Below are 9,987 nucleotides of genomic sequence, written 5' to 3' on the forward strand. Positions count from 1 at the left end.
CAAGAAAGTCTTTTGCTCTATTTTCATTCCCTTTCCAAATGAGGAAAATATCGTCTATAAAACGTTTCCAAAACACCATGTTATTATGGTACGGATTTGTATCTTTATAGATGAATTTCATCTCAAAATCGTGGACATATAGACAGGCTATCTATCCTTTGCCCTCTACTATTCTGACTATTCATCAGTATAAACATGTAATTTACACTGACGTTTCAGCTCAACCTGCTATAGGTTATAAGCAGCAGTACTCTTCTACATGTGCCATTGTTATTGGCATTATGTTAAATGGTGTTTTTCACCCCCAAACTCACACACGGTTTCTAAGAGACAGTACTGCGCAATTAGCTGAACTGAAGGCTTTGCTTCTTGCACTTGAAAATGCAGATTCTAAATTCTGCACACTTATTGTGTGTGATTCTTACTACTATGTACATTCTTTTAATGACAATATACATTTTTGGCAACAAAATGAGTTCAGAGATTCAAGGGGTAGCACAATCAAGCACAAATTGCTTTGGGTTAAAGTGGCAGATGTTAACTATAGGTTGCCACAAACTCATGTAATACATACACACACTGCTGGGAATTCTCTGGCTGACGAAGCAGCCAAGTCTGCAGTAGCCACAGCTAAAATAGCAGCGGTCGCACACTCTAAAACACTTATAATGATATCTTGGTGCAGTGAATGTTATGAAAACAGCACCCCTTAACCACAGTGCTTTTCTTGTAAGTACTCTTATCACTTAAATGACTAGACTGTTCCTTTTGTAACTATTCGTGGGATTGGCAATTGTGTGATTCCCAACGAGGACCACAGACAGGCTTTAATTGTTGCTGCACATGAAGGTGTTGCTTCCGCCCATGCGGGACTGGCTGCCACTAATGTCGCTTTTACAACAACGTTATTGGTGACACGACTTATACCGACCGACCAAAAAATATGTCCTGTGTTGCGACATCTGTCAGCAGATTAAAAGCTCCACCATGTCTTGTTCACCACAGACACATCTCTTCATTTCTCACAAGCCTTTTGGCTGTATTTACCTCGATCACTTTGGTATACTGATTTTGGATACTGCATTCAAATTTATCTTGGTTGCAGTTGATTCCTGCTCTAGATTCCTTTGGGTTTGGCCACAGCGCTCGGCAGACGCTCAGAACTGTTATTAAAGACTTGCGATTCTTCTTCAGGACTTCTGACTGTTGAGCATTCCATTCGGACCAGGGTCCAGCTTTCGCTTCTAAAGCATACTGTGATTTGATGACGTCCATGGGTGTACAAGTGCATTAATCTTCTCCATATAGGCCTGACGGCAATTTTGTTGTGGAAAGAATAAACCGTGACTTAAAACAGACCTTAACGGCTAGAGTATTAAATACAAGACATGGTTGTTTGAATCATCTCTATGGGGTCTAACATGCACTTAATAATCTCCCCAAAAGATCTCTGGGTGGGCGGACCCCCTACGAAATGCTTTTTGGCATCAAGATGTATGTTCCAGAGCGTAGGTACTCAAAGTACGGCCTGCAAGCCATTTGCTGTCCGCCAGACCTTTCCATGTGGCCCTCATGTGGAAAACAACAGCAGGCCGTCAGCAGCCATTATTCTGCCTGTTGTTTGTTCCTCGGGGGACACATTCACAGTTTAAGGAAAAAAATGCTTCAAAGGAGCATGCTGAATAAATTAGTGTCTCACCTGCGGGCCTCCTCCCTATTTTGCTCAGTGACGTCGCTCGCGTGCTAGGAGATGGGAGGCACCAGATGAGTGGTGCTGTATGGTGAGTGCATTTCTTTTGAGCCTCGTGCCCTTCTTGTGTCTGTGTGTATTCATTACGTACACAAAACTAAGTGCACTCACTGCACCGTTTCCCTGGTGAAAGATATAAGTGACTTCTCAAAGTGAGAATAAACAATTAAACAATCTCTGGTTGCTAGACAGATTTGTGTAGCACCAGCTGCTGTGGAAGGTAGACTCTTGCCCCCATTGTCCCCAAAATATTTCTCCATAAAATATTTTCCACATTCTGCTTCTGAGGAGTCTCGTTTTAAGCACAGCTGTGCTGCCTTCCTTTAATGTGAAGTGATGCTACTGTTGTCACAATCCTAGACAAAGGTTGAAAAACAATCGGATGTTTTATTGGAAAGTAAACATGAGCTGGGCTTATCACACGCAGTATAAGCATTATCTCTGACTGAACTGGGGTAAGATGAGAGAGAACCATATCTCCCCACAACAGCCTTAGTGGTGCAGCAAGGGGACATTGGCACCCACAAGTAGTGGAAATGGCCCCTATTCTCTGATTCAGATAGTATAATAAATCCATAACTTGGTTGAAGTGGATACCAAGTGCCCCAGGCTCGATGCCACTGCACCTGATGCACTATTGATAACCCTGCTCCTAATCACCAGTTGCTTGTGCAAAATTAAGGAATGTGCAATGTCATTATTGTATAAGCAAAGGTGCACATAGTTCATCGAGGTCTAATCGTACTTTTCCTATGTCAGCCCTGTGTCGTAGATTTTCCAACATTTGGGCCCAATTTGTAGCTGGTGCTGGAAATAGTTGTACCATTTTCTTGTCTCCTTAAAATCTCATATTCTGCCTTTTACAGGCCAATATTTTCCCTTGTTGTGTCTAACAGTCGCATTTCCCCAGAGGGAGCTCCAGCATAGCCCAAGCATCTGACTCCTGCCCCGAACCCATACAAAGGCTGGCCCCTGCCCCGTCACCACCACAGGGACACTGATGCAACTAGTGAGGGACATTGACCCTTCACCGGTATCTTTGGCAGACAACTCTACAACCATCTCAATGTAAACTCCACTCAGTCCCCATTACTGGATTCTGTCACTTGCCCCTGCATGTATGGGATGAGTTGTGACACATGTCATACTTATAAGGCCTGACTGGCTGTATAGGGCATATCCATGAGAGGGGGTGCTGAAATGATGTGGTGTCAGTTTTGTGAGTGGGAGCAGGTTTTGTAGCAGTGCAGCAGTTTTAACATCACTACAAAGTTCCTTGTATATTCAGCAGTTTTCGGGTAACAATAAAAGTATCAAGTTAACTCTGGTGATTAATGTACCTGCTGAAGAGAGATGGGAGTTCTGTGTAGCACCCGTTTTGACTCATCTAGGGTAGCGCAGAGGGTTAATATGCCTGCTGAAAAGAACATGTACCATGCATATCAAAGAACAATATGCTATGAGCAAAGCTCACTGGGTTACTGTTTTTGTCACACAGACCCTTTTGTCACTGTGCTGTGCATAAGTTACAGTCATAATCTAGCACAGTGAGCTATGAACTGCCACCAAAGAACGGCATGCAAGCTGTATGGTACAGATTAGAATGTTATGTTTTTTTCCAGACTTTCTTTATCCTGATGTTGCTAAAAAAAGGTTTGTTTGGGTAGAAATCCATTCCTATTAATAAAGTCAACCCTAACCACTGTGTTATGTTCTGAATCCTGAGCTTGTGCTTTTCTAGACCAAGCACTCTTAAAAAGTGCCTACCAGTGTGGATGGCATGTGAACCCTACACCTTGTAGTCCTCTTTGCCTTATGTAAAAATGGTATACTCTGACTTACACATGTATGATTCATTGTCTCTGTATGTGTGTGTGATGTAACATGCAACAATACCCTACACTGGTATGAGAGGTGCTATAAAACAAATAAAATACATGTGAGAGAGAGGGGCTATGGGGAGATGAGAGGCGCTGTTGGAGGGTGACAGTGAGGGCATCGTTGAAGGGCCCCAACACATATTGTTGAATCCTTCTGCACTTTATAGTCCTCATTTACTATGCTTTAAAAACGAATCCATTGAATATATAATGAAAAATGTGTTGTCGAATGCACCATTGCCCCCACATTTTCTTAGAGGGAGAACACTCTCAAAACCCCTTTTGAAGGGGTCAGCCTTGTTCGCTGCACTCGCTATGCACAGTACGGGAGCTGGTCTGACAATTTGCCAGGGCTGCTTTGGGCTCCCAGTTTGGCCCTCCTTACTTACAGTACACAAACAGCTTTCATTTGCTGTGTGGATTATGCCCCTCCACAGCAAGTGTGGTTCAAGATGAAGGTTCCCTTTCATGTTGCCTTGTGGACGTATTATGATCTCTGCTGCCTTTTAGATGGGTGTGTGCTATAGAAATAACACATACATACATACATACATACATTCCCCTGAAGGCCCCCTTGCAAAACTCAGTAGCTCACGTGGAAGGGTGTGAGAATCAAATGTCGCTCTTACCAGGTTAATAATGGAGAAATAAGGAGAGACCAAAACCAATTTGAATGCTTTTGGCACCTGTCCTTGCAGAGCTGCCAGGCATCAGGCTAACCCATGATAGTGTTTGGTCCATCTCTCTTCCAATTCACATCTTCTGGCCTGTCGTGGCCTTTCTCTTTTGACATTAATTGTGAGATGTGTGTAAACCACAGACACCACTCTCGGTATGCCTACAGTTCACCCTTGGAATATACATTCAGGTCACTGGTAGTTAGTCATCTAGGGAAGAACTTATGAAATAAATAAATATTTATTTGTCCTAACAGTACAAACCCCAAATTGAGTGCCACGCATGGCTTCACTCCAAATGGTAGAATGTGTCCACCAAACTACCCACCATGCCATGTTTCACCCATCTGAGCCCTGACCTTAAATCACACATACCCCACCCACCCAGCCACGGTCATCTCTGCGGCCCCTGGTGATACCCCAGAAAGTACATTTCGGCCCCTGAGGAAATGTTTGTGAGTACCCCTGTTCCAGACCTTGACAGTCAAGACATTGTGGCGGGATCCGCAACCTTTGACGTCAATACCCATTGTGTTGTTTTATAGGAACTACAAACATTCTGTGACGCTCAGTCTCACAAACACTTGCCTGCATTTCTCTCTTCGAGTGCTGAGGACCAAACTCCAGTTTCTGGCTGGCTTCCAAAAGTTTGAGATCTGGTTTGGGAGAAGGTGGCGATAAAAAAATGAATTCGGCCCAACATACTGTGCCCCTGTTCCAGTCCTTGGCATACAAGGTGCACGAACTGTGACCTTGCCACCACTTCCACGCTCCAAAGACAAACAGTTTGTCTCCATTGAACATGTCAAACAACACAATGTGGCTGATTCTCAATAGTATGCCCCAAAGTGTTCATACCCTTCCACAAGACTTTCCTTTATGGCCCATGAGCACCACCAATTTGATTCTCCACGGCTGTGGGGGAGAGGGGTGACAGGACGGGTTGAATCCTCTGCCAATAATCTGACAGACAGTTTACTTGTTTCTACTATTATGTCTTCTACGATGGGTGCTATTTATATGGATCGACCATGGGCAAGTCCATCTCAATTAGATTTTGTGGGTCCTACTACTGAGTCACAGCCTCCAATTTTCCAGCTGAGTACCTCTGGTTACCATACGAATCCAGATGATTTTTTTCTTCAGACATTTCTTCTGTTTTGCATCCACATAGATTTGTGTTTTTATTTCATGGTTAAAATACACGTATCCCGCCTTGGATGTATGTCTGGATCATACTCTCCTTGGTTTTCCTGTTCATGTGGATTGTATTTGTATTTGTATGTGGATTTATATAGCGCATGTATACCAGCAGGTCTCTTAGCGCTGACAGAAGGAGATTTTGCATTCGACCCAGTATGGACAGTCCTGGTGACGGGAAAATTAGAATGTGTCTCTGAACAGCAGAGTTTTCAGTAGCTTCCGAAAGGGGAACAGACCTGGTTCTTTTCGTAAAGCATCAGGCAATTGGTTCCAAAGTCGTGGCAGGATAACAGAAATAGCTCGTCCACCCTTGGTAGCCAAAGTGCTCCGAGGGCAGACTAGCTGAAAGGCATCTGTAGACCGGAGTAAACGTCCTGGAACGTACTTGACCAGGCGTTCCCTAATATAGCTGGGGGCGTGACCATAGAGGGTTTTATGAGCAATACATAGGCCCTTGAATTTTGCACGCTGTCTAACAGGCAGCCAGTGTAGCTTAAGCAGCAGGGGTGAGGCATGGGTCCTCCTAGGAAGGCTGAAAACCAGCCTAGCGGCGTCATTCTGTACAACTTGGAGTCGATTTGTGAGTTTCAGAGGAAGTCCTAGGTACAGTGCATTCCCATAGTCAAGGCGTGATAAAATAGTAGCCGAGACTATGGATTTCATAGAGGAAGCTGATAGGAGGGGGACCAATTTCCTCAGTTGTCTCAAGACGCCAGTGCAGGTGCCCACCACTGAGGAGACTTGATGACTCAAAGAGAGTTCTGCATCAATCTTGATTCCCAGGCTTTTCACAACTGGTGATGGACAAGGAGGGGCCCCAAGTTCATTGGGCCAGAACAGGCCACTCCAAGAGTTATTAATTGTTGGAATGACGAGAACCTCCGTTTTGTCAGGGTTCATTTTTAGGGAATTAACTGTCATCCAGTTAGTGGTGAATCTTAAAATGCTTTGAACCATCTCATGGGCATGGGCCGAGTTGTCAATCCTCAGAATAAGCTGAGTGTCATCAGCATAGTTAAAAACTCGACAATCCAAATTGGACAATGCAGTCACTATATATATATTAAAAAGTAAAGGGGACAGAGCGGAGCCCTGTGACAGTTTTTTTACCTGTTAATTAAAACATCCTGCTATGGAACTGGTCGATGAGGTGTTGGTCCCCCATTCTTCATTCCACAAACTCATAGGAGACTTGTCCCTCGTCAACATTTCAGCTATTCCAGTAACTGATGGAATTGTTTGGGATAAAGTTCCTTTCTATATATTCAGCCATACGAAGATCCTACAAATACCATATGGGTTCAAAGTTTCTATGGGTGATGTAATAGTACCTGGGTTACATTCGGATGATTGGGATGATGTTACTGCAAATTCTATTCTTTCGGTATTACAGTATTATACTGTTTTCAAATCTAAGGACCTATATCTTAACTCTGCTAACTATGCCGATATGGTCTGTTATCATCATTATGGACATCATTTTCTGCACAGAGCTAGTGATCAGTGTCCACATTTTAATTACACACAATGGAAACATTATCCAACTCCCCCACATGGGAGTGCTAAAAGGTAAAAAGACAAATTCACGTATTTTACAAGATATGACACTGATCCTGTGTCATACTGTTTCAAATTAGTTCCTACCCCACCAACAAAATATATGCTCACAAAGACTAAGCTCATATATATAGCTTTGTTTGTCAACCAGTTAGCCCTTAAAGGCTATGATTCCTGGAAGGACACCATTGATTTGAAATCACTTTGGGGAACTAAATCTTGGCAGGTTCAGGGAATGGAAACATTATTTCGAGCGTGTTTAATTCCCACCTAAATGATTGTCTTGAATGAAATGATCTGGCAGACTACTGGTCTTGGATTGGCAAAAATGAGCGCCCGACAATTTCCTCTATTGCCCACTTTCATAGCTGGTACAGCTTCTCAAATTACACAGAAGAACAGTTAAATAGCATGGTGCAGAATGGTACATTTAATTCCTCATTTTCGAGTCTTGATGGGTGGGTGTTGTGGCCAGTAGACACTAATGGTTGTCACGCTAGTTTTCTTAATTCCACACCTGGATTCTAATCAAACAGACTTGATCCCTGATCTGCTCTGTCAACAAATTCTGGTATTATTGCCACCTGTTCAGTGGGAAGGTGATGTCAACAATGGCTGGAGCATTCCACACTGTATGCAGTGAAGCAACATCTTTCTCTCTTGTCCAAAGGCATGAATTTATCAGATTTTATGGCACGACACGGAGGCCATAGTATGCAAATCTCCTTTATTGCCACAGCTCAGCAGCAACAATTGAAGAATACAGAACTTCAATGAACATTCTAAACAAGGATAAAGTCCCTTCGTGACCAGCCATCTTCCTTCTTTGTTGCTGCTGCTCAGAAAGATAAGTACTCCTCAACTCGTCCTTTATAATTTATCTTCAATATGTTGATTTTAATTATTTAATTAATTTACTACAGTTTACTAACCTTGAATTACTATTACTCTAACATTTCGTTATTATCAAACAACAGATAAGGCTTTATCAGTGCCCTTCTCTTTCCTTCCTTGGACACCTTTTCCCAACAAAACCTTTTTTCCCCTCCTCCGATCCCACTATGGATTGGATTCACCCGTTTTTTCTACATAATTTAGTTAATCCCCGTTTCTGATCGCCTAACGCTCGCCGTTTACTCTTAAATGTTTAACCTCGCGCTCATAACTCTTATCACGCTCATCATATTCCTCGCGCTCATCGCGCAAAAATACCCTCCTTTTTCATATATTCTTCCCAACTTAAATACTCTCACCGTCTTCAGGTGCCTTCTATCAATGCCTCCCTTTACACCGCAAACGCGAACATTTTGGACTCTGCCGCCTCAAGACGTTTCTCTCGCGTCTGAGGCACGCCGAGGTTAAAGAAAAGTACATTAGCAGGCAGCCACGCTCGCGTCTGCGTGCGTGGCGGCCATTTTAACGCATTGGGATCCATCTGATCCTTTCTTTTACTCATCCATTTTACCGGATTGGGAAAATTCCGGTTTTAAACAACTAACCAACTGCCTCCCTAATCATTCAATCGCCAGAGCTTCTGAACATCGAGATTTAGCGATCAGCTGTTTTTTCACTCACATCTTCGGTAGGATTTAAAATAATTTAAAATAATAAAAAAAAAAAGAGGATTAATCCTTTTCAGAGCCAATATTAATTCTACTTACTACATAATCATAATGTCAAACCCCCAATCATCTATTGACGATAGATTGGAAGACCTTATCAATAAAGCAGTGGAGAAAGTAATTGGCTCTATTGATGACAAAATTAATGAGAAACTCAAGTCCTTCTCACTCATTACCCCCCGCCCTTCCACTAGTACACAAAAAGAAGGAGCAAACAAGGCTCCCAAAAAGAGGACGCTTGGAGAAAAAGAAAGATCTGGGTTTAAAAGAGCATAAACATCCGCTCCTCCTTCGCGCTTTCAAGGCGGTAATAAGACTGGTGCCTCGGGCACCCAATGTGGGCATGATATAGGCCCTGAGCTTCCAATTAATATCGATAATGAAGGCAATTCCGATACAGAAATCAAATTGTCTTGCTCCTCTGGTTTCAATACTGACGTGGAAGAGGCACCAAAGGGGACGGGAAGCTCCGAAGAGGCTTCAAAGGCCTCACAACCCAACATGGGACTCTTGGACCCTTTTGGCGACCTAATGTTTGACCCCTTATTAATAAAACATCCCTTATCCCCAGAATGGACCCCATCCCAACACGTAGCGGAGTACCTCACCTTCTGGCTCAGGAAGGAGATCCCCCAAGGGGTGAGATCTAGATTACGCTCCGAATGCCCGAGACCTTCCCTCCCAAATAAAATAGCCTCAACACCAGAATTAGACCCCAAAGTTGTGGCATTTATATCTAAAACCTCAAGAGACCCGAGAAAGGGGATAGATAAAGGATTAAAATCATGCCAAGATCGCCTTCTTGACACCATTGGTCCCCTTACCAAAATATTCAAAATGGCAGAATCCTCTTATCTGGAAGACTCCCTAGTCGATCCAAAGGAACTAAGGGAATGGGTCCAACGGGCTATATGCCTTATAGGAAATGCAAATACTGCTCTCTCCACCGAAAGAAGGAAGGGAATTTTGTTCAAAATAGACCCAAAACTAATTGAATTGGCAAAGAATGATCCAGGACCTAACTCCCAAGGCTTCCTCTTTGGTGAGGACTTCATCAAAGACATGGCCAAATACGTCGGTGCCTTTAACTCCATACAAAAATCACAAAAGGACATTAAAAGGGTATTCCAAGATCGGGTTTTCACCCGGGCCGGGAGAATACGGGGTCGTTTTCCCGGCCGAGGAAACTCCATTACAAGACCCTTCATGTCCCGAGGAGGGAGATATAACACCAATTTCGGGAACCAACAATTCTACCCACAAAGACAAAAAAGTCGAGGTCGTCCCTTCAGAGGAGA

Source organism: Triturus cristatus, chromosome 1_1, assembly GCF_964204655.1.
Source record: "Triturus cristatus chromosome 1_1, aTriCri1.1, whole genome shotgun sequence".
Classification (NCBI taxonomy): Eukaryota; Metazoa; Chordata; class Amphibia; order Caudata; family Salamandridae; genus Triturus; species Triturus cristatus.